Genomic DNA, 27,424 nt, shown 5'->3' on the forward strand with positions numbered 1-27,424 from the left:
AGGTCTTTAATGAACCTGTAGTGGAAAAAAATGTAAGGTCCGAATAGGGTCAAGTCGTACTATAGACCTTTTCCGCAGTGTGCCTCCGGCGCTGCCCAAGGTATTTTAAGTGTGTAATTATGTACGCGCGGTACATATGCTGCAACCTTATGGGCGATCGACGGAGGCTGAACTGCTATTCAAGCTATGGATCCACCGAGCCGTCGCACTGTAATGCGGAGCGGACTCGCTTAATGGTGTCATGGGTCTTGATGACCGATGATCTATTCGGCTTAATGAGGCCGCCCTATACCTCGGCTGCTAGGGCCGCGGTGTGCTCATCAGTACGGAGGGAGCATTTCATATTTCCATTTACTGTGATGATGCCACGCAGTCCGGGCATTTTGAGCTTTAGATAAGGATAGTGTTGGACTGCATTAAAGCGGGTGAAGGTTGTTCGTTCGAGCAGTGCATGATAACCACTGCGAAAAGGGACGATGTTGAAGTTCAAATCTTCGCTTCAGAAGTTATCTGGAGAGATGAATATGACTTCCAGTGTTAAGGAGCCCATGCAGCGGGCCTCCACGCCGGGCATCACTCCTTTAAAGGTAGTGTTGCTAGGCTTGATTCTTGGCGGGTCGATACCCATCTTACGGACAATATCCTGGTAGGTCAAGTTAAGGCTATTGCCGCCATCCATAAGGACTCTAGTAAGATGGTATCCGTTAATGATAGGGTCGAGTACCAGGGCCGCCGAACCTCCATGAAGGATACTGGTTGGGTGGTCCCTGCGATCAAAAGTGATCGGACAAGCCAACCATGGGTTAAATTTTGGGGCGACGGGCTCTACGGTGTAGACGTCCCTTAATGCGCGTTTGCGCTCCCTCTTGGGGATGTGGGTGACATAGATCATATTCACAGTTTTCATCTCGAGGGGAAACTGTTTTTGTCCCCCAGTGCATGGTGGGCGAGGCTCATCATCGTCCTCGCTTGGAGGTCCTTTCCCCTTATGTTCGGTGTTTAATTTATCGCCCTGCTTGAAAACCCAGCAGTTTCTATTGGTGTGGTTGGCAGGCTTGTCAGGGGTGCCATGAATCTGGCAGGGTCGATCCAGTATCTTGTCCAAGTTGGATGGACCGTGATAACCCACAAGTATAGGGGATCGCAACAGTTTTTGATAAGTAAGAGTGTCGAACCCAATGAGGAGCTAAAGGTAGAAGAAATATTCCCTCAAGTTCTATCAACCACCGATACAACTCTACGCACGCTTGATGTTCGCTTTACCTAGAACAACTATGAAACTAGAAGTACTTTGTAGGTGTTGTTGGATAGATATGCAATATAATAAAGAGCAAGTAACTAAAAAGTAGGGGCCGTTTAGATAAAGACACAACTAAGTTAGGTTTAGTAGAGAGTTTGTTTTTACGAGAAAGTTATTTGTCCCTAGGCAATCGATAACTAGACCGGTAATCATTATTATAATTTTATTTGAGGGAGAGGCATAAGCTAACATACTTTATCTACTTGGATCATGTGCACTTATGATTGGAACTCTAGCAAGCATCCGCAACTACTAAAGATCATTAAGGTAAAACCCAACCATAGCATTAAAGCATCAAGTCCTCTTTATCCCATACGCAAACAACCTACTTACTCGGGTCTGTGCTTCTGTTCACTCACGCCACCCACCATAAGAAAATCATAAACATATTGCAACACCCTACAACGGGGATCCCTCACGCTTGCGCGACACGGAGAGCACCATAGGACAGCACCAATAATAAAACATGCAACTCAAACCAATCTTGATCATCAAATAGCCATTAGGACAAAACGGATCTGCTCAAACATCATAGGATAGCCATACATCATAGGGAAATAATATATAGTGTTGAGCACCATGTTTAAGTAGAGATTACAACGGGTAAGAGAGAGGTTACACCGCAGCATAGAGGGGGGAAGAGTTGGTGATGATGGTGGTGAAGTTGTTGGTGAAGATTGTTGTGATGATGATGGCCCCCGGTGGCACTCCGGCGCCACCAGAAGCAAGGGATAGAGGCCGCCCCTTCTTCCTCTTCTTCCTTGACCTCCTCCATAGATGGGAGAAGGGTTTCCCCTCTGGTCCTTGGCCTCCATGGTGTGGGAGGGGCGAGAGCCCCTCCGCGATTGGATCTGTCTCTCTGTCTCTCTCTGTTTCTGCGTTCTCATATTCTTCCCTTTCACCATTTCTTATATTCCCGGAGATCCGTAACTCCGATTGGGCTGAAATTTGCACATGATCTCTATCCGGATATTAGCTTTCTTGCAGCGAAAGAAGGGCATCAACCGCCTTACGGGGTGGCCATGAGGGTCAGGGGTGCGCCTGCCCCCCCAGGGCGCGCCCCGTACCTTGTGGGCCCCTCGAGCATCGTCTCGCGTGGATTCTTCTTCCCAAAAATCATATATATTCCAAAAAAATCTCTGTCAGTTTTTATTCCATTTGGACTCCGTTTGATATGGATATTCTGCGAAACAAAAAACATGCAACAAATAGGAACTGGCACTGGGCACTGGATCAATATGTTAGTCCCAAAAATAGTATAAAAAGTTGCCAAAAGTATATGAAAGTTGAATAATATTGGCATGGAACAATAAAAAAATTATAGATACGACGGAGACATATCAGCATCCCCAAGCTTAATTCCTGCTCGTCCTCGAGTAGGTAAATGATAAAAAAGATAATTTTTGATGTGGAATGCTACCTAGCATAATCTTGATCACATGTCTAATCATGGCATGAATATTAAGACACGAGTGATTCGAAGAAATAGTCTATCATTTGACATAAAAACAATAATACTTCAAGCCTACTAATAAAGCAATCATGTCTTTTCAAAATAACATGGCCAAAGAAAGTTATCCCTACAAAATCATATAGTCTGGCTATGCTCCATCTTCACCACACAAAATATTCACATAATGCACAACCCCGATGACAAGCCAAGCAATTGTTTCATACTTTTGATGTTCTCAAACCTTTTCAACTTTCACACAATACATGAGCGTGAGCCATGGACATAGCACTATAGGTGGAATAGAATATGATGGTGGAGAAGACAAAAAGGAGAAGATAGTCTCACATCAACTAGGCGTATCAACGGGCTATGGAGATGCCCATCAATAGATATCAATGTGAGTGAGTAGGAATTGCCATGCAACGGATGCACTAGAGCTATAAGTGTATGAAAGCTCCAACTGAAACTAAGTGGGTGTGCATCCAACTTGCCTGCTCATGAAGACCTCGGGCATTTGAGGAAGCCCATCATTGGAATATACAAGCCAAGTTCTATAATGAAAATTCCCGCTAGTATATGAAAGTGATAACTCAAGAGACTCTCTATATGAAGAACATGGTGCTACTTTGAAGCACAAGTGCGGAAAAAGGATAGTAGCACTGCCCCTTCTCTCTTTTTCTCTCATTTTTTGGTGGGATTCTTTGGCCTCTTTTTTTATTTGGGCTTCATTGGGCTCTTTCATTTTTTTTGTAAATTCTGGAGTCTCATCCCGACTTATGGGGGAATCATGGTCTCCATCATCCTTTCCTCACTGAGGCAATGCTCTAATAATGATGATCATCACACTTTTATTTACTTACAACTCAATATTATAACTCGACACTAGAACAAAGATATGACTCTATATGAATGCCTCCGGCGGTGTACCGGGATGTGCAATGATCTAGCGTAGCAATGACATAAAAAAGGGACAAGCCATGAAAACATCATGCTAGCTATCTTACGATCATGCAAAGCAATATGACAATGAATGCTCAAGTCATGTGTATGATGATGATGGAAGTTGCATGGAAACATATCTTGGAATGGCTATGGAAATGCCATGATAGGTAGGTATGGTGGCTGTTTTGAGGAAGGTATATGGTGGGTTTATGGTACCGGCGAAAGTTACGTGGTACTAGAGAGGCTAGCAATGGTGGAAGGGTGAGAGTGCGTATAATCCATGGACTCAACATTAGTCATAAAGAACTCACATACTTATTGAAAAAATCTATTAGTCATCGAAACAAAGTACTACGCGCATGCTCCTAGGGGGATAGATTGGTAGGAAAAGACCATCGCTCGTCCCCGACCGCCACTCATAAGGAAGACAATCTATAAATAAATCATGCTCCGACTTCATCACATAACGGTTCACCATACGTGCATGCTACGGGAATCACAAACTTCAACACAAGTATTTCTACAATTCACAACTACCCACTAGCATGACTCTAATATCACCATCTTTATATCACAAAACTATTGCAAGGAATCAAACATATCATATTCAGTGATCTACAAGTTTTATGTAGGATTTTATGATTAACCATGTGAATGACCAATTCTTGTCATCTCTCTAAATAAATATAAGTGAAGCAAGAGAGTTTAATTCTTTCTACAAAAGGTATGCCCGTGCTCTAATAAATATAAGTGAAGCAAAAGAGCAGTCTACAAATAGCGGTTATCTATGTAAAGAGAAACGGGCAATCCAAACTTCAAATGATATAAGTGAAGCACATGAAGCATTCTATAAAGCCATACTCAAAAGATATAAGTGAAGTGCAAAGAGCATTCTATAAATCAACCAAGGACTATCTCATACCAGCATGGTGCATAAAAGAAAAATGAAAACTAAATGCAAAAGATGCTCCAAGATTGCACATATCGCATGAACAAAACGAATCCGAAAACATACCGATACTTGTTAAAGAAAGAGGGGATGCCTTCCGGGGCATCCCCAAGCTTAGACGCTTGAGTCTCCTTGAATATTTACTTGGGGTGCCTCGGGCATCCCCAAGCTTGAGCTCTTGCCTCTCTTCCTTCTTCTCACATCGAGACCTTCTCGATCATCGAACACTTCATCCACACAAAACTTCAACAGAAAACTCGGTAAGATCCGTTAGTATAATAAAGCAAATAACTACTCTAAGTACTGTTGCAAACCAATTCATATTTTGATTTTGCATTGTGTCTACTGTAATATAACTTTTTCATGGCTTAATCCAGTGATATAAATCGATAGTTTCATCAAAACAAGCAAACTATGCATCAAAAACAGAATCTGTCTAAAACAGAACAGTCTGTAATAATATGAACATTCGCCATACTTATGATACTTGAACAATTCTGCCAAAATGAGGAAAAATAAACAATTTGTATAGGAAGACATTGCAAAAAGAATCAGAACCATTTGACGTTCCAGCAAAAAATGTAAAATCGCGCACTACAGCCAAAGTTTCTGTCCTGCACCGTACAAACCATCAAGCAAATGTAAACATCCTAAAGGCAAACCTTGGCACATTATTTTTATAATACAATGGAATTGTACAAGGGGATAATTATTTTAATTGAAAAGTTTCTGTAATTAAGATTCACAAAGTTCCCATGGGCATGAACAAAGTTCAAGGATGTCCCCCACTTTCACAATGCTCGTCTCTCTCACTTTCACTTTTCTTTTAGAAAAAGTTTTGGGTTCCCCTCTTTATTTTTGTTGTTTTTAAACTATATGAAAGCACTCAACATAAATAAATGACTTTCTAAAACTTCTGGGTTGTCTCCCTGGCAGCGCTTTCTTTAAAGCCATTAAGCTAGGCATATAGTGCTCAAGTAGTGAATCCACCCAGATCCCAAGGTATATCAAAGCCAATTTTAATTAACAATGATTTGTAATTTTGTGGTGAGCACAAGGTAACATATATCATGTAATTACGAAGTCTAACTCTCTTCCTATGCATCGGCATGTCATAAAAGAACAATTCATGCACACAAAGTAAAGGCCAATGCATAGTATAAATAGTTTCTTGCAATTTTATCATATTGGAAACATAGAGAGGTGGAGATATAGTTCCTCTCTCATAATAATTGCAAGTAGGAGCAGCAAGCACATGCATATTATATTCATCAAAATCATCATGTGCAACGGTAAAAGACAACCCATAAATATAATCCTTAATAAGTGCAAACTTCTCCGATATAGTGTAGTCGGGAGAATTCAAAAAGATAATAGGACTATCATGCGTGGGTGCAATAGCAACAATTTCATGTTTAACATAAGGAACTATAGCAAGTTCATCTCCATAAGCATAATTCATATTGGCATCTTGGCCACAAGCATAGCAAGCATCATCAAAAAGGGATATTTCAAAAGAATCGACGGGATCATAGCAATTATCATAGCATTCATCCTTCGGTAAGCACGAAGGGAAATTAAACAATGTATGAGTTGAAGAGTTACTCTCATTAGAAGGTGGGAACGGGTGATCAATCCGCTCTTCCTCGTTTTGTTCTTTGCCCTCCTCCTCATATTTTTCATCCAATGAGCTCACAGTTTCATCAATTTCTTCTTCCATAGACTCCTGCAAAATATTAGTCTCTTCTTGGACAGCGGAGACTTTCTCAATAAGTGCATTAATATCATAATTGTATTCATAATTCTCATAACAATATTTAAGGATAGCTAGATTTTCAGGTCTATAGACCGAATCATCAAAGTCTTCAAACTCTTTAAACATAGATTCAATTTCATAAGCACCCATAAAAGCAACAAATTCTTCTATTTGTTCCACATCATAGTAATCATATATACCATTAGCATAAGAAGCTAAGGTTTTATTATCATTAAATTCGCATAAAAAGGGAAGGTGTGGAGCCTTTATCCTAGAGCAACAAGTATAATCATATCTCAGGCATAGTTTCCTAGCATACCAATTCAATATATGAATTTGATCCCATAATAGTTTCCCTTTTTGTGTCAAGCGGTAATCCCTAAAGTATTCACGTTGATCCAACGTTACTCCCATTACATAATTGAATGTGGTTTTCTTAGGATTATTAAAGTAGTACATAATATCTTTCACATAACTAGCATCGAGGGTTTTAGGAGGTTCCTCATCTCCATGAGTAGCAAGTACACCTAATTTTTTTGGTATTTCGTGTTCCATATCCATAACTAAAGATAAAGAACAACTAAGAGCAGCAAATAAAAATTACTTAGTGATAAAGCAAACAAGCACACACGAGAATATTCACCCCACGCTATTGCTCCCCGGCAACGACGCCAGAAAAAGGTCTTGATAACCCACAAGCATAGGGGATCGCAACAGTTTTCGATAAGTAAGAGTGTCAAACCCAACGAGGAGCTAAAGGTAGAACAAATATTCCCTCAAGATCTATCGACCACCGATACAACTCTACACACGCTTGATGTTCATTTTACCTAGAACAAGTATGAAACTAGAAGTACTTTGTAGGTGTTGTTGGATATGTATGCAATATAATAAAGAGCAAGTAAATAAAAGTAGGGGCTGTTTAGATAAAGACACAACTAAGTTAGGTTTAGTAGAGAGTTTGTTGTTACGAGAAAGTTATTTGTCCCTAGGTAATCGATAACTAGACCGGTAATCATTATTACAATTTTATTTGAGGGAGAGGCATAAGCTAACATACTTTCTCTACTTGGATCATATGCACTTATGATTGGAACTCTAGCAAGCATCCGCAACTACTAAAGATCATTAAGGTAAAACCCAACCATAGCATTAAAGCATCAAGTCCTCTTTATCCCATACGCAAACAACCTACTTACTCGGGTCTGTGCTTCTGTTCACTCACGCCACCCACCATAAGAAAATCATAAACATATTGCAACACCCTACAGCAGGGATCCCTCACGCTTGCACGACACGGAGAGCACCATAGGACAGCACCAATAATAAAACATGCAACTCAAACCAATCTTGATCATCAAATAGCCATTAGGACAAAACAGATCTACTCAAACATCATAGGATAGCCATACATCATAGGGAAATAATATATAGTGTTGAGCACCATGTTTAAGTAGAGATTACAGCGGGTAAGAGAGAGGTTACACCGCTGCATAGAGGGGGGAAGAGTTGGTGATGATGGTGGTGAAGTTGTTGGTGAAGATTGCGTGTGATGATGGCCCCCGATGGCACTCCGGCGCCACCAGAAGCAAGGGGGAGAGGGCCCCCCTTCTTCTTCTTATTCTTCCTTGACCTCCTCCCTAGACGGGAGAAGGGTTTCCCCTCTCGTCCTTGGCCTCCATGGAGTGGGAGGGGCGAGAGTCCCTCCGAGATTGGATCTGTCTATCTGTCTTTCTCTGTTTCTGCGTTCTCAGATTCTTCGCTTTCACCGTTTCTTATATTCCCGGAGATCCGTAACTCCGATTGGGCTGAAATTTGAACATAATCTCTATCCGGATATTAGCTTTCTTGTGGCGAAAGAAGGGCATCAACCGCCTTACGGGGTGGCCACGAGGGTCAGGGGCGCGCCTGCCCCCCCAGGGCGCGCCCCTACCTCGTGGGCCCCTCGAGCATCGTCTCGCGTGGATTCTTCTTCCCAAAAATCATATATATTCCAAAAAAATCTCTGTCAGTTTTTATTCCGTTTGGACTCCGTTTGATATGGATATTCTGCGAAACAAAAAACATGCAACAAATAGGAACTGGCACTGGGCACTGGATCAATATGTTAGTCCCAAAAATAGTATAACAAGTTGCCAAAAGTGTATGAAAGTTGTATAATATTGGCATGGAAAAATAAAAAATTATAGATATGACGGAGACGTATCAGACCGTCCCTAGTACCTTTGGATGACTTCTTTCGCTGACCGGGTTTAGAGCAGCTGAATTCGGTGTTTACTGTCGTATCCTCTGTTTCTTCGTTGTTGCTCCGACGCTTGTTTTTGTTGTGTCGTGGCCTTCCATTGCCATCCCGGGCCTCAGAAGTGCCAGGGTCGCTAGTACTGTTGCTTTTACGAGCCAACCAGCTATCTTCGCTCGCACAGAAGAGGGTCATGAGTGAAGTGAGTGTTGGGGGACGTAGCATGCAATTCTAAAAAATTTCCTATGATTACGCACGATATATCTAGGAGATGCATAGCAACAAGAGGGGGAGAGTGTGTCCACGTACCCTTGTAGACCGAAAGTGGAAGCGTTTGACAACGCGGTTGATGTAGTCGAACTTCTTCTTGTTCTGACTGATCAAGCATCGAACATACGGCATCTCCGAGTTCTGCACACGTTCAGCTCGATGACGTCCCTCGAACTCTTGATCCAGCAAAGTGTCGAGGGAGAGTTTCGTCAGCACGACGGCATGGTGAAAGGAGATGGTGGACTCCGAACAACATTCGGTCACCAAATCACATAACTCATATAATACAAAATCGTCATCGAACATTAAGCGTGCGGACCCTACGGGTTTGAGAACTATGTAGACATGACCGAGACACCTCTCCGGTCAATAACCAATAGCGGAACCTAGATGCTCATATTGGATCCTACATATTCTATGAAGATCTTTATCAGTCGAACTTTAATGACAACATACATTATTCCCTTTGTCATCGGTATGTTACTTGCCCGGGATTCGATCGGCGGTATCTTCATACCTAGTTCAATCTCCTTACCGGCAAGTCTCTTTACTCGTTCCATAATGCATCATCTCAGAACTAACTTATTAGTCACATTGCTTGCAAGGCTTATTATGATGTGCATTACCGAGAGGGCCCAGAGATACCTCTCCGATACTCGGAGTGAAAAATCCTAATCTTGATCTATGCCAACACAACAAACACCTTCGGAGATACCTGTAGAGCATCTTTATAATCACCCAGTTATGTTGTGACATTTGATAGCGCACAAGGCATTTCTCTGGTATCCGGGAGTTGCGTAATCTCATAGTCGAAGGAATATGTATTTGACATGAAGAAAGCAATAGCAATAAAACTGAATGGTCAATATGCTATGCTAACGGATGGGTCTTGTCCATCACATCATTCTCCTAATGATGTGATCTCGTTCATCAAATGACAACTCATGTCTATGGTTAGGAAACTTAAGCATCTTTGATTAGCGAGCTAGTCTAGTAGAGGCTTACTAGGGACACGGTGTTTGGTCTATGAATCCACACATGTATCAAGCTTCCGGTTAATACAATTCTAGCATGAATAATAAACATTTATCATAATATAAGGAAATATAAAATAGCAACTTTATTATTGCCTCTAGGGAATATTTCCTTCAGTGAGAGCTGCCATGATCTTCGGTTTTTCCTGACCGAGGTGTCGGGCGAGCCATTCGTCACGGACGCTGTCCTTAAATGCCACTAAGGCATTGGCGTCCGGGCAGTCCATGATTTGGTTCTTTTTAATTAAGAACTGATTCCAGAGTTTGTGAGCTGACTCTCTGGGTTGCTGAATTATGTGACTCGGGTCGTCGGCATCTGGTGGCTGGACATAAGTGCCCTGGAAGTTGTCCCGAAAAGCATCCTCTAAGTCTTCGTAGTTGCCAATGGAGTTCTCTAGGAGGCTATTCAACTAGTGCCGTGCCGGTCCTTTTAGCTTTAGAGGGAGGTATTTAATGGCGTGGAGATCATCTCCGCGAGCCATGTGAATGTGGAGAAGAAAATCTTCAATCCATACAGCGGGATCTGTCGTTCCATCGCATGGCTCGACGTTTACGGGTTTTAACCCTTCTGGAAACTGGTGCTGCATTATCTCATCGGTAAAGCACATAGGGTGTGCGGCACCTTTGTATCGGGAGACATCACGGCGGAGTTCGGATGACATCTGTGTTCAGGGCTGACCTCGGATTTGGTTATGTTTGTCATGCCAGGCCTGATGGCCGGCATCCCGTGTTGGAGCACGTCCTCTTGATCCGTAGATTGATCTAGTCGGGTCTGCTCTATATGTCAGGTCTTGACGTAGGTCGTACGTGTAGCCCGGAGCCGCTATCTCCTTGCCTCTACGGTGAGGGGGCACGGGCTGGTGTTCGACATAATTGGTTGTTTTGTCCCGTTCACGTGGTGGTCGGTCCGGTTGGTTCGCATGATTGTGGTTTGACGGTATTGGCTCAAAGGCCTTGTCGTCGAATTGGGGCAACAACATGCATTTGGGATAACTTTTTGTTTGGTGCTCAAAGCCATATCCTTCTTCGGCAGCTAGGGCCTTGGTCCATCTGTCATTGAGCATATCCTGTTCGGCTTGAATCTGCTGCTGTTTCTTTTTCAGGCTCCGTGCAATGGCGATGAGCCGTCCCTTGAAGTATTCTTGTTTGAGAGGTTCCTCTGGGATGATGAAATCTTTATCACCGAGGCTAACATCCTCTTCGGAGACAGGTAAGTAGTTGCTATCTTCCGAATCCCCGTGATCGGCAAGTTCGTTGGGGATGACTTGACCCTCTTCCCTCTCATCCTGCTCGAACGCAGGCTCAACAGGATGGTCGGAGTCTTCGGCGTTGTCCGAAGTTTCATTATCTCCGGTGCTGGTGTTGCTTTCCCTTCCCCGACGTGATCATGAGCGGCGCCGCTAACACCGGCGCTTTGGTGGTTCATCGATGGGCTTATCCTCATCTGGGCCTTGAGTGCCATCGTCGTCCTTCTTATCAGGTGTGTCCACCATGTATACATCGTAAGTAGAAGTGGCCGTCTAACGCCTAGTGGTGGGTGGGTTTTGACCTGGTTCGGCCTCGACGTCGTCGTCCATGCCGTCGATGTCTTCGGAGGCATAGTCTAGCATGTCGGTTAAGTCCTCGACAGTGGCTATTAAGTGGGTGGTGGGTGGGTGGCTATTAAGTGGGTGGTGGGCTGGGCGTAGTCCGGAGGTGATACTTCTGTGATGGCGAGATATCACATTAGGTCCAACGTTTTGTTTAAGAGCGAAAGCTGGACAGGCGTATGAGGGTCTGCGAAGCTAGGTTTGGTAATGACCACTTGACCGAGCCAGATAGACGCAGACCTCAAGAGATCGGAATTGACGTCCAGAGGTGAATCCGGCTTCCCGATGACGGGGAGAGCCCCATTTGAGCCCAGGTCTGCCGACGGCATGATCGTATCTTGATGGGAGAGAATCCGGCGGGGTTCACCCTCCCGTCTTCGGCTGGAAGCTCCTTGACAGGAGAGAGTCCGACGGAGTTCACCCTCCCGTCTTCGGACAGAGTGGTCCGCCTTGGATCTAAGGCCAGGGCAGGCATGAGAATCGACCCCCGAACGGGATGTAATGATGGATTCGAAGGGCCTTCTTCGTATGGGTGCGGAACGGCGGCCGAGGCCGTGAACCCCTCGAAGATTAAATCTCCTCGGATATCAGCGATGTAGTTCAAACTTCCAAACCTGATTTGGTGACCAACAGCGTAGCTGTTGACCTGCTCAAGGTGACCGGTCGAGTTGGCACGTAGCACGAAGCCGCCAAACACAAAGAGTTGACCAGGGAGAAAGATCTCCCCGGAAGCAGCATCGTCGTTGATTACAAGGCGAGCCATTTATCCTTCTGTCAACAACACAACGAAACTCTCAATGAAAGCACCAATGTCGGTGTCAAAACCGGCAAATCTCAGGTAGGGGTTCCCAAGTTGTGTATCTGAGGATCAATGTTAACAAGGGACACAATGTTTACCCAGGTTCGGGCCCTCTTAAAGGAGGTAAAACTGTACGCCCTGCTTGATTATATTCGATGTGTATAAGGGTTACAAGAGTTGATCTACCTCGAGATCGTAATGGCTAAACCCTAGTTGTCTAGCCTATGATTATTCTGATAGCCTCTACGGACTAACCCCTCCGGTTTATATACACACTGGAGGGGCCTAGGGTTATACAGAGTCGGTTTGCAAAGGAAAGAGAGAGTACACCCGGACACCAAACTTGCCATCCATGCATACGGGAGTCCTATCCGGACACGGGGGATAGTTTTATGCTTTATCTTCATGACCCATCAGTTCGGCCCATATTGAATAATCTGGACACCCGAGGATCCCCCTAATCCAGGACTCCCTCACCCCCACCCCCCGGTGCTCATCCACGGACACTACATTCCTCCTCAAGCCACAATAACCCATGATCCACACAACCACAACCCAAGGTTGTGTCATCATGACTGATACTCTCCTCTGACTGATACTCTCCTCGTCGCGCATCGTCATGCCCCTGGAGGCCACGGAGATCCTAGCATCGTTGCTCCCACCGACGATGCATGCCATCCTCCTATGCCTGTTAGCTGACGGATTCAAGTGATCCTCCCCGTGCTTTCCCCGGTGGCATGTGGGCATTGTCGGTGGGTGGAATCAAACATGGCCAATGGAGCAGTCGTGCACGTCCAGGGACCAATTGTCGTGTTCACGTGCTCGTCGAGGAAGAGCACACCGATGCCATCTCAACATTGAAGGAAGGCGGGCGGCTTCAAGAACAAGCTGGTCAGAGAGGCGCTCATGGTCTGACTGGTGGCGGCTTGATCCAATGGGGATGGAGGGGTGCGTTGCTGCTGCCACCAGCCAAGATAGATAGAGAGAGGGAGAGAGAGAGGGAGAGGGAGAGACAAAGAGAGAGAGAGAGAGGATGGTTAAAAATGTGTGAAGAAAAATAGGGGTTAATAGCTAACATGATGATGTAGACCTACGAGACCATGGCGACCCTTCTAGAGGTCAAGATGCGAAGGGCCGTTGGGAGGAAGCTCAAGAGGAGCACATGAACCGTCGATGCAGCGGACCTCCGCCTTAGAGTTCTACCTCAACATTGAGGACACCCCGCATCTCAACGAGCTTGATCCATGAAGCCTAGGGTTTAGGGTTTCGTTTATCTAGGCTTTGGTTTGTAATTTGTATGAACTCTGTTTGTTGTTCATCTACATTTGTGAAATGTGTTTGACGAACTGCCACGTGATCTAACTGACCAAATTCTCGTGCAAAGTAGTTTTTCGAATTACCCAGTGTTGTTTTACGTATCTGTTCCGCCTGACGAATTTGCAACCCATAAAAGCAGTTTCAAGAGTAACGAAACTGGTTTTACGGTTTGAGATTTTAGGGGATCTACTAAAGCTCCTCTAACCAATAGAAATAAGCAATTGGTCGGCATGCTGCACCTGAGTTTGGTCGGGTGGATTTTGACCGCATTTCCTCCATGCCTAACTGGTCGAGGTTTCAGTTGACTGTGTGACAAAAAACATATGAACGACTCTGAACTGAAGAGGGCGTCGCAAGTCAGCCATACTCCACGGAAATCAACATTGTCGTTGTATGTGGCAACTAGGTCCAAATTTGTTCAACACAGATAAGGGCATGTACAATGGTTGATAAGATAGTCTTATCTTAAGTCTTGCATTTAATTTAGAGATGAAAAAAATGTCTATAATGGGTCATCTCTTAGCCTTATTTTTGATAACTAGTTATTCCTAAAAATGTGGTGAGACATATTGTGCTAATAGATCATCTCTTGTCTTCTCTTAAATAAGAGAAGTCAAGCCTTTTCTTATGAGTTCTTTGTCCTAGCACGTAATTGTACTAGGATAGGCATAGACACATTCGTTTATTTGTTGGGAGGCCCCCATAGTTGCAGAGGGCTGCACAAAAGGGCCCCCTTCCTTAACACGTCGGAGTAAAGAAAATATTTAGGATTGTAGTATACACAGAAGATAGTGGGTTGAAGCAGTTTTGCTTTGCCATTGTTTCCACTTCCACATAGAAGCATGTTGTTGAATTCAAATTTTACTAATAGTAGCAATCTGTCACTATTCAAGTTTCACAGTGTGAATAACTAAGTGATCTAAATGCTCTTATATTTCTTTACGAATGGATTATGTGATAGTGGTATGTTTCATTCTAAGCGATAGTGTACCAGGCCTCCAATCATTTTGTAGTTGTACAGATTGAATAACCAGACAGTATATACTGAATTATGGTTTGGCAGCTAAAAAAGTCCACTTTATAAGCCCGCACTTGCCACCCAGATGAACATTCAACCCCCAACTTCAAAATCGGCCCTCCCACATTTCGAACTAACCATCCATTTAGGAATTACTCTCCCTCCCCCGGCGGCCCTCCCGCCTCCCAAAATAACCATCTGTTTAGGAATTACTCTCCCTCCCCGGGTTTTGATTGACACAAGTCCAATCCCTAATGGGAGTCGTTTCGAAAACAAGAATAGTGGTTGACAAATTTCGCCAAGATATGAATGGTTTTGAAACCAGACTATCAGACATTTGCTTCGTTGTTCAAGAGCAATAGCGGAAAAAGGAGAAGATCATGCTGCTCCATCAGATTCTACAGCCTGAAACATTAGCACTCAGGTCAAATGATATGTGCTTCTATACATCTGATGGTGCTTTTATCTGCAAGGTGCCAACATGCCTTTCGTTGTATGGCTGGAATTTATTTTGCTGCGATACAACATTTATCGGGTTGCCAAAGGTTGTAGAAATTACGACACTATTTTTGTATAGTGTAGGTTTATCTTAGTAATGTATTCTACCAAAAGCTTCGTAGGAGCCCAACGTTCCAACATTCGCCAGGCCCATTCCAATTGGCCTAAAAATGATTATGGGCCGTAATTTGCATGTAGCCCACTAAAAATATCTAGGCCTAAATCAGCATGAACTTTCATATTTTTGGTAGGCATGTGCCCCTAGTGGGCCTTTAATAGGCCTAAACATAATTTGGCCCCTCAGTAACAAAAGGCCATTAACATGTGTAAATATCCCGAGCCATAAATAACATGGGCCTTTAATAGGATGAAAGTGAGATTGGGCCCTGATTGTGCCAAATAACCCACTGGTCATTAACAGGCCGAAATGTATCTCAGCTCGTGGTGGCCCATTTGCGGATCGTTCACAGGCCGAAATTCAGACGGGCCGTAAATGCATCGACCTACTACACGAGCCTTTAACATGCCAGAAGTTCAGCCGGGCTTGATTAGTATCAGTTTTATGGGCCGTTAATAGGCCCGATGTGACATTGGGCCACGTCTAGCCCATGGATTTTGTCCGACGTTAACAGGCCGAAAATCACAATAGGCTGGAAGTGGCCCAAATCTACAATGGGCCTCTAACAGGCCAAATGTCATACATGGCCGAATATGACCCAAATCCTTCACGGTCGTTTATGGGCTGAAAGTATCAATTGCCAATAAATGGGCCCAAATGAAGCAGGACCTTTAACAGGCCGGAAACACACTGGGCCGTAATTCAGCCCAAATACTTAGCGGACTGGGGCCAGAAGTGACCATGGGCCACGATGATGACAAGTTTAGAATGGGACGTTAATGGGTTGATTTGACACTAGCTGTATGGGCCTTAACTGCGAATGGGCCATCTGCAAGCAGGCCGTTAATGGGCCAGCCCGCTAATTTTGATTGAGCTAGCCTTTTTTAACCTAAATGGGCCGCTGTTGGGCCTTGCCACGTGTCGACGTATCATAGGCACCTCCTGTCCATTGGGCGGTTGACATTTGTCCTTTTTCGGGTGCTAAAACGTGGTTGCTATAGCCGATGATAATTTTACACATGGAAAATCCTCATTAGTCCCAGCTGTTAACGGGTTATCGGATCCAAATCGAAACCCGATAGCTTAATAGCGACCTATTACGGTGCATGCACGTGTCGGTTACCCTTGACGAAAGCACTTCTATGACGCGCGATTTATCGTCATGGAAGTGGACACTTTCGTGATGATAATTTTGGTAATGTCATGGAACACTTCTACGATAGCAGATGTATGACTATCTTGATTCTGTCATAAAATCATCATGGATGTACATGCATGACAGAAAACGTGACCTACTGTGACAAACACGTATCATCACAAAAGTGTATTTTTTGTAGTGTTGGTTGTTGCCATTATTCATCGCCATATTCTGCTGCTGACCTTTACCACTGTTATTCTTCTTACCCTTATTGGACTTCTCATCATCAGACCCAGGGTCCTTGGTATTATCAGAATATGCATACTTGATGAGGGCCGCCATAAGCTCGCCCATATCATTATAGTAACGCTTAAGTTGTCCATGCTTCTGCTTAAGAGGGGTAAAGTGATAGTTCTTCTCCAAAACCAGAACTGCTTGACCCGCCGCAATGCTATCCAACGAGTGGATAATAGTTGAGACCCGCTGGACCCAATGGACCCAATGCGACTCGTCCTCACACTGCACACAATTATCCAGATCGATGATCGTCAAAGGCTGCTTGCATGCCCCTAAAAAATTCTTAATGAACCGCGCTTTTAACTCTACCCATGAAGTGATGGAATCAGGAGGAAATCCCTTAAACCATGTTCGAGCCGGTCCATCCAACATCATAGTGAAGTACTTGGCACATACAACATCATTAACATCCAACATCTCCATGGCTAGCTAATAACTCTCAATCCAAGCCTCAGGGGGGAGATCAGATGTATAGTTAGCCACCTTACGAGGGCCGTTAAAATCCTTGGGCAGTCGTTCATTGCGCAGAGTCGGTACCAAACACGACACACCAACTATCCTCGAAGTCGTCCCGGCTTCGATTGAGGCCGAAGGGTTCACCGGAAGCTGCTAATAAGCTCCCAATTGAGCCGCCACTTCTGCCTCCCATCGAGCTCGGACCTAATCCACAATCGCTCACACATTGGTTAACAGATTATTATCATGGGGCGGGTTATTCCCATGGGGCGGGTTGCGACGACGTTCGTTGTTAACCACTGGCGACTCAACACGCTGGCTGTAACTTCGACTTGGGCGAGGAGTTGAATGAACACGCTCGCGGCTGTATGAATAAGCCGCCTGTTGTGCAACAACTGTTTGAGGAAGCTCCACTATGTTCCGGGTTTCCACCGCAATCGGAGACTCGCCCTCGACTGGAATAGCCGCCAGCCGTGTCGCCACTGCTATCATATTATCCACTGGGTTAGAAAAATTACCTGGCGGCGGTGTCAAGAAATGTTGATGCAGCGTTTGATTTGGGGGCGGGTTAAGTACTCGCTCATCCCTCCGCGCCGGCTCAGGCTGCCGAGGCTGAGCTGCCACACCACTACCAGGCCCACCTGGGTTTATTTGAGGGTTTACCTGAGCCCTGGCGTGCTTGGGCCTGCTCCAGGGGTGTTGAACAGATTCATAGGCTCATAAATCAGAGGCAGGCGGGTCTGATGTCTCCTGCGAAGAACTGCATTAGAGGCGCTCTGGTCCAGATTTAAGCACCAAGCTTCCACCCTTACACGTTCTGTCTCTGCCGCAATCTGAGCCCGTTCCTCCGCCATCCTGGCATTCTCCGCATTGACATCCTCCTATGCTTTAGTGATCTCTGCCTAAATTTTTCTAATCTCTGCATTACGCTTTGCCTGATTCGCCACAGTCACCTCTGTTGCGAGCAGAGTGTTCAAAGAGCCCAAAAGACCTGACAAAACTTGAGTGGGCGGCATTACTGAGGCACTAGCCCCAGCCGTGGCAGCAGCAGTTGATCCAGACATCATAGCTGCAGCCGTTGATGAGTTCAGAACCTGCTGCGTGCCAGCCATAAAGATAGCAGCTCTGTACGACGACTCATAAGGGTCCAGAATACTATTACCATCAGAATAGCCCCCAAGCCCGCCATCTTGAAGCTGATATATTGACTCCGTCTCTCTAGTAGACTCATCATCTGAATAGACGAGAGTCACCCCACTAGACGCGGAGTTCTCTGCAAGCTCAAAACTTTGCGTGCAACCGACAAAGGCATGCTTCCGGCCGAGTTGACTCCGGGCGGGTCGCACGCGCCGAGCCGACTCGAAGAGGTCAGTGGAGGTGTCCGGCTCAGGCTTAAACTCGCCAATCTTGCCGATGAAGACGTGAATTCTGCCAAAGGGGACCTGATACTCGTATTCGATTGAGTCGGCCTCGGGGCCCCAGCCAACGTCGTTGATGTAGATCTTACCGCGGCGACTCTTGGTCATCCTGCCAATGGCGTATCCCCTGATCCCTAGGAAGGAGCCCTTCAAGAACTCGAAACCACCGTGCGCTGGCCCCACGGTGGGCGCCAACTGTCGTGGTTTTGTCACGGTAGATGCCCTTGTGAAAGGACTTAGGTGTGGAGCCATTGCAACATAGGTTAGCTTGAAGGGGTTGGACGGGACAAAGGACACGAGGTTTACCCAGGGTTAGGCCCCTCTCAACGAGGTAAAAGCCTACTCCTGTTTGGTTGACTATTACTTGAGTATCGATTACAAGGGAGTGGAATCACTTGACCTAGGTATTGATTAATTGTTTCTTGAGTTAACCCGTCGCAGGGTCTCGCCTTTATATACACAGGTCGAGGCCCTAGGCCTACAATAGTCCAAGCCGGATCACACAATGTGACCAACTCGGTTTCTAAGTCGCCTTGCCTTGCTAGGCAAGTCACCATCGGGTGGCTCACACCTTCGGGGCTTGGGCCTTCAACAATCCCACCTCTTAAGACGCCTCCAGTCTTCATGTCTTTCTTTAAGCCCATTTAAGCTTTGTATTGCTGAGTCGCAAACAGTGTAACCCGACCCCTACTAGGCAGGTCACACCGCGGGGTTATATCCCCAACACCCCCAGTGTTTTTGTGATGTTTGGTAGAGCCGAGGCATATGCCTTTTATCACGTTGTTTGTTCAAGGAAAAACCCTTCGTGTAACATGGGGTAATCACCATTGATTTTTATTTTCATACTTGTCATCGGATCACCGACCAGTTCTCTCTTATTATCACAGTCAGTTTTTGGCTTTCTCCACTGAGGTACTTAGCCATGCTAGCCGGAAGTACAATCACAGTGGTTCTCCCTTTACCTCCTTAGCCGAACGAGCGGAATGTAAGAAGGTAAGCACAGGAGCCGGGCAACCCAACCATTGACCCAAGACATAATTCGAACGATACATATAAGGCAATACCCAAGACGCCAAACACGTAAAGAAAGAATAGTGCCGGACTTGAGGCATAGGGCGAGTATATAGTTGAGCCCCCAATTTATTACTCGATTGCTGCCTTAAGAAAAAATGTGCCGAACTAGTTTGTGGTGGCATCGAAGAGCGGAAGAAAGGTGCAATATAGAAGACTGCAAGAGGACTGTAAAAGGTGGTCTTTATTTCCGAAAAGGTCATGACGTCTATCCATACAATTCGAAATGCCAAAGCATCTATTACAAGCACTCTATAAAAAAAGAAAAAGTTCTACAGATGAAAGGTCTACACAGGGCCTTGAAGCGTGGGTTGATATACCTACTGTGCCCTAATGCATGTCTACGCCTTTGCTTTTATTGGGGGGGACTCCATGGAGGGGATGAAAATTGGCCAATGGGCCCTTGACTAGGAGCCTTGAGAGGTTATCAAGCTGTTCGAGCTTAATGCCAGATCGGTCCATGATGGTAGCTGTTCGACGTCCGGAGACGTGTATGACCATAGTTCAGTTGAGCCGAACATTTGGGGGGAGGACAAGGAAGAAGAAGGAGGGGGGCTCTCTCCCTCTCTCTTCCGGTGGCGCCGGAGCGCCGCCGGGGCAATCATCGTGATGGCGATCTACATCAACAACCTCACCGCCATCAACACCAACTCTCTCCCCCTCTATGCAGCGGTATAACACCCCTTCTCCCCGCTCTAATCTCTATGTAAACATAGTGCTCAATGCTATATATTATTTTCCAATGATCTATGGATATCTTATGATGTTTGAGTAGATTTGTTTTGTCCTATGGGCTAATTGATGATCATGGTTGGTTTGAGTGTATATTTTATTACGATGCTGTCCTACGGTGCCCTCTGCCTCATGCAAATGTGAGGGTCCCCCACTGTAGGGTGTTGTAGTGTGTTCATAATTTGCTTATTGTCAGTTGCCGGAGTGACATAAGCCTGAACACGGATAAGTGGGTTATTGCGTATGGGAGTAAAGAGGAATTGATACTTAATGCTATGGTTGGGTTTTACCTTAATGATCTTTAGTAGTTGCGGATGCTTGCTAGAGTTCCAATCATAAGTGCATATGATCCAGGTAGAGAAAGTATGTCAGCTCATGCCTCTCCCTCATGTAAAATTGCAAGAATGATTACCGGTCTAGTTATCGATTGCCAAGGGAGAAATGACTTTCTTGTTGACAAAAGCTATCTAATTTTATTACCTTGAAATTTATTTGTAGTTTTATTCTCGCAAAGTACTCATAGTTTTATTCTTGCAAAATAGTTTCATACTTGTTTTAGGTAAAGCAAACGTCGAGTGTGCATAGAGTTGTATCAGCAGTCAATAGAACTTGAGGGAATATTTGTTCTACCTTTAGCTCCTCGTTGGGTTCGACACTCTTATTTATCAAAAATGCTACAAATACCCCCTATACTTGTGGGTTATCAAGACCTTTTTCTGGCGCCGTTGCCATGGAGCAATATCGTGGGGTGAATATTCTCATGTGTGCTTGTTTGCTTTATCACTAAGTAGTTTTTATTTTTTGTTCTAAGTTGTTCTCTATCTTTAGTGATGGATATGGAACAAGAAACGCTAAAAAAATTAGTTGTACTGGCTACTCATGGAGATGGAGAATCTCCTGAAATCCTCGATGCTCGTTATGTGAAAAATATTAAACACTACTTTGATAATCCTGAGAAAACCCCATTCAACATGATAATGGGAGACACGTTGGATCAACATGAATACTTTAGGGATTATCGCTTGGCACAAAAAGGGGAACTGTTATGGGATCAAATTGATATGTTGCATTGGTATGCTTGGAATTTATGCCAGAGATATGATTATACTTGTTGTTCTAGGACGAAGGCTCCACACCTTCCCTTTTTCATGCAAATTTAATGAAAATAAAACCTTAGCTTCTTATGTTAATGGTAGATATGATTACTATGATGTGGAACGAATAGAAGAATTTGTTGCTTTTAAGGGTGCTTATAAAATTGAATCTATGTTTGAAAAGTATGAAGATTTTGATGATTCTGTTTATATACACGGAAATTTTGCTATTGAATATATGAAAATAATAAATACAATGCCGATATTGATGTGTTTATTGAGAAAGTCTCCGTTGTCCAATATGATACTAATATTTTGCAGGAGACTATGGAAGAAGAAATTGATGAAATTGTGAGCTCATTAGATGAAAAGGATGAGGAGGAGAGCGAAGAACAAAAGGAGGAAGAGCGGATTGATCACGCGTGCCCACCTTCTAATGAGAGTAACTCTTTATCCCATACATTGTTTAATTTCCCTTCATTCCTACCGAAGGATGAATGCTATGATCCCTTGGATTCTTTTGAAATATCCCTTTTTGATGAAATTGATGCTTGCTATGCTTTTAGCCATGATGCTAATATGAATTATGCTTATGGAGATGAACTTGCTATAATTCCTTATGTTTAGAATGAAATTGTTGGTATTGCACCCAAACATGATAGTCCTATTATCCTTTTGAATTCTCCAAACTACACTATATCGGAGAAGGTTGCACTTATTAAGGATTACATTGATGGGTTGCCTTTTTTCGTTGCACGTGATGATTTTTATGAATATAACATGCATGTGCTTGCTGCTCCTACTTACTATTATTATGAGAGAGGAACTAAATCTCCACCTTTCTATGTTTCCAACACGATAAAATTGCAAGAAACTGTTTATGCTATGTATTGGCCTTTACTTGATGTGCATTAATTGTTTTTTTATGACATGCCGATGCATAGGAAGAGAGTTATACTTCTTCATTTCATGATATATGTTGCTTTGTGCTCACTACTAAATTACAAATCATTTCTAATTAAAATTGGCTTTGATATACCTTGGGATCCGGGTGGATCCATTACTTGAGCACTTTATGCCTACCTAAATGGCTTTAAAGGAAGCGCTGCCAGGGAGACAACCGGGAAGTTTTAGAAAGTGTTTTTTATTATTTTGAGTGCTTTTATAAAGTTTAAAAACAAAAAATATAGAGGGGGACTTAAAATCTTTTCAACAAAAGAGAAGCGATTGGAAGTTATGCATTGGAGAAGTGAGGGTGGACCTTGAACACTTGTGTTCATGCTCATGGAAACAATGTAGAATTTTTCATGAAGATTCTCACAAAAATAATTATCCCCTTGTACAAATCCGTTGTATTATAAAAATAATGTGCCAAGATTTTCCTTTAGGATGATTAGATTGCTTATTGGTATGTGTGGTGTAAAAACAGAAACTTTGGCTATAGCGCGTGAATTTTTATTTTTTACTCGAACGTTAAAAGTTTTCGAAAATTTTACACATTATTTCTATGCAATTTTTTTAATTCATACTAATTTTTCAGAATTTTTATATTTACATAAGTATGGTTGATGTTCAAATTACTTCAGACTGTCCCGTTTTTGACAGATTCTGTTTTTGATGCATTGTTTTGCTTGTTTTGATGAAACTATCGATTGTATCGGTTGTATAAGCTATGAAGAAGTTATAATACAATAGCTAAAATTCAAAAACTAAATATTAATTGGTTTGCAACAACACTTAAAGTAGTGATTTGCATTATTATACTAATGGATCTCACGAGTTTTCTGTTGAGTTTTGTGTGGATGAAGTGATCAAAGATCGAGGAGGTCTCGATATGAGGAGAAGGAGGAGTGGCAAGAGTTCAAGCTTGGGGATGCCCAAGGCACCCCAAGTAAATATTCAAGCAGACTCAAGCGTCTAAGTTTTGGGATGCCCCGGAAGGCATCCCATATTTCTTCAACAAGTATCGCTATGTTTTCGTCTTCGTTTCGTTCACGCGATATGCGTAAACCTTGGAGCGTCTTTTGTGTTTAATTTTCACTTTTATTTTATGCAGCATGCTGGCATGATATAGTCCATGGTTGATTTATAGAATTCTCATTGCACTTCACTTATAATTTTTGACTATGGCTTTATAGAATGCTTCATGTGCTTCACTTATATCTTTTGAAGTTTGGATTGCCTGTTTCTCTTCACATGGAAAGCCGTCATTTGTAGAATGCTCTTTTGCTTCACTTATATTTCTTAGAGCATGGTATGTTGTAGAAAGAATTAAAACTCTCATGTTTCACTTATATCTATTTAGAGAGTCAACATGAATTGGTCATTTGCATGGTTAGTCATGAAATCCTAAATAAAACTTGTGGATCACTGAATAAGATATGTTTGATTCCTTGCAATAGTTTTGCCATATAGAGATGGAATATGTGGGAGGTACTAGTAAACTGTTGTGGTTAGTAAGAATATTGGTGTTAAGGTTTGTGATTCCTGAAGCATGCACGTATAGTCTCTCGTTATGCTATGAAGTTGGAGTATGGTTCATTATTGATTGTCTTCCTTATGAGTGGTGGTCGGGGACGAGCGATGGTCTTTTCCTACCAATCTATCCCCCTAGGGGCATGCATAGTAGTACTTTGCTTCGAGGGCTAAGAAACTTTTGCAATAAGTATATGAGTTCTTTATGACTAATGTGAGTCCATGGATTATACGCCCTCTTACCTTTCTACAATTTGCTAGACTCTTCGGTATCATGCATTGCCCTTTCTCACCTCGAGACGTGGTGCAAACTTCGTCGGTGCATCCAAACCCTGTGATATGATACACTCTATCACACATAAGCCTTATTATATCTTCCTCAAAACAGCCACCGTACCTACCTATTATGGCCTTTCCATAGCCATTCTGAGATATATTGCCAGGCAACTTCCACCATTACCGTTTTGATGACTCGAGCATTCATTGTCATATTGCTTTGCATGATCATAAGATAGTGCTACCTCTTCAGCTTGCGTTGGTTTTCCCGTTGAAGAGGAAAGGGTGATGCAGCAAATGAGCGTAAGTATTTACCTCATTTTTGAGAACGAAGGTATCAATCCAGTAGGGGACTACGCAACAAGCCACCAAATACATGCACAAACAAACACCAACTTGCAACCAACACGACAAAGGGGTTGTCAATCCCTTCACGGTTATTCACAAAGTGAGATATGATAGAGATGGATAAACGTCAAAGCAATATTTTTGGTTTATGGAACGCAAAGTAAAAGATTGCAAAGTAAGGGAACGACGACTGAAATTAGCAAGTTGACGGGAAACTAATATGATGTAAAATTGACCCGGGGGCCATAGGTTTCACTAGGGGCTTCTCTCAAGATAGAAAATATTACGGTGGGTGAACAAATTACTGCCGAGCAATTGATAGAAAAGCGCAAAGTTATGACGATATCTAAGGCAATGATCATGAATATATGCATCACGTCTGTGTCAAGTAGACCAAAACGATTCTGTATCTACTACTATTACTCCACACATCGACCGCTATCCAGCATGCATCTAGAGTATTAAGTTCATAAAGAATAGAGTAATGCCTTAAGCAAGATGACATGATGTAGATGAATTAACTCAAGTAATATGATGAAAACCCCATCTTTTTATCCTCGATGGCAACAATACAATACGTGCCTTGCTGCCCCTACTGTCACTGGGAAAGGACACCGCAATATTGAACCCAAAGCTAAGCACTTCTCCCATTGCAAGAAAAACCAATCTAGTTGGCCAAACCAAATCGATAGTTCGAAGAGACTTGCAAAGATATCAAATCACACATATAAGAATTCAGAGGAGATTCAAATAATATTCATAGATAAGCTGATCATAAATCCACAATTCATCGGACCTCGGCAAACACACCGCAAAAGAGTATTACATCGAATAGATCTCCAAGAACATCAAGGAGAACTTTGTATTGAGAATCAAAGAGAGAGAAGAAGCCATCTAGCTACTAGCTATGGACCCGTAGGTCTGAAGTAAACTACTCACGCTTCATCGGAGAGGCAATGGTGTTGATGTAGAAGCCCTCCGTGATCGATTCCCCCTCCGGCAGGATGTCGGAACAGGCCCCAAGATGGTATCTGATACGTTTCCAGTGTATCTACAATTTTTTTTATTGTTCCATGCTATTATATTATCTGTTTTGGATGTTTAATGGGCTTTATTATACCTTTTTTATATTATTTTTGGGATTAACCTATTAACCGAAAGCCTAGTGCGTATTGATGTTTTTTTTGCCTATTTGAGTGTTTCATAGAAAAGGAATATCAAACGAAATCCAAACGGAATGAAACCTTCGCGAGGATCGTTTTTGGAACAAACGCAATCCAGGAGACTTGGAGTGGACGTCAAGGAAGCAGCGAGGAAGCTACGAGGCAGGAGGGCGCGCCCCCCACCCTCGTGGGCCCCTCGCAGCTGCACCGACCTACTTCTTTCGCCTATATATATTCTTATACCCTGAAACCTTCGGGGAGAGCCATGAAACACCTTTACCACCACCGCAACCTTCTGTACCCGTGAGATCCCATCTTGGGGCCTTTTCTGATGATTTGTCGGAGGGGGATTCGATCATGGAGGGCTCTACATCAACACCATAGCCTCTCCGATGATGTGTGAGTAGTTTACCACAGACCTTCGGGTCCATAGTTATTAGCTAGATGGCTTCTTCTCTATCTTTGGATCTCAATACAAAGTTCTCCTCGATCTTCTTGGAGATTTATTCGATGTAACTCTTTTTGCAGTGTGTTTGCCAAGATCCGATGAATTGTGGGTTTATGAACTTGATTATCTATGAATATTATTTGATTCTTCTCTGAATTCTTATATATATGATTTGTTATCTTTGCAAGTCTCTTTGAATTATCGGTTTAGTTTGGCCTACTAGATTGATCTTTCTTGCAATGGGAGAAGTGCTTAGCTTTGGGTTCAATCTTGCGGTGCTCGATCCCGGTGACAGAAAGGGAAATGACATGTATTGTATTGTTGCCATCGAGGATAAAAAGATGGGGTTTATATCATATTGCTTGAGTTTATCCCTCTACATCATGTCATCTTGTCTAATGCGTTACTCCGTCCTTATGAACTTAATACTCTAGATGCATGCTGGATAGCGGTCTATGTGTGGAGTAATTGTAGTAGATGCCGAATCGTTTCGGTCTACTTGTTACAGACGTGATGCCTATATTCAGGATCATTGCCTTAGATATCATCACAACTATGCGCTTTTCTGTCAATTGCTCGGCAGTAATTTGTTCACCCACCGTAATACATGCTATCTTGAGAGAATCCACTAGTGAAACCTATGGCCCCCGGGTCTACTTTACATCATATAAGTTTCCAATCTACAATTCTAGTTTACTATTTATTTTGCAATCTTTACTTTCCAATCTATAAAACAAAAATACCAAAAATATTTATCTTATTATATTTATCAGATCTCACTTTTGCAAGTGGTTGTGAAGGGATTGACAACTCCTTTATCGCGTTGGTTGCAAGGTTCTTATTTGTTTGTGCAGGTACTAGGAGATTTGCGTGTAGTCTCCTATTGGATTGATATCTTGGTTCTCAAAAAAACTGAGGGAAATACTTACGCTACTTTGCTGCATCACCCTTTCCTCTTCAAGGGAAAACCAATGCATGCTCAAGAGGTAGAAATAAGGATTTCTAGCGCCGTTGGCGGGGAGATCTAAGCACAAGTCAAGACATACCAAGTACCCATCACAAACTCTTATCCCTCGCATTACATTATTTGCCATTTGCCTCTCATTTTCCTCTCCCCCACTTCACCTTTGCCATTTTATTCGCCCTTTTTCATTCGTCTCTTTTTGCTTTCTTCTTGTGTGCCCATGTGTTAGATCGTTTATTTTGCTGTTGTGGCTAGTCCTTCT

Source organism: Triticum aestivum, chromosome 3A (genome assembly GCF_018294505.1).
Source record: "Triticum aestivum cultivar Chinese Spring chromosome 3A, IWGSC CS RefSeq v2.1, whole genome shotgun sequence".
In the NCBI taxonomy this organism is placed as follows: Eukaryota; Viridiplantae; Streptophyta; class Magnoliopsida; order Poales; family Poaceae; genus Triticum; species Triticum aestivum.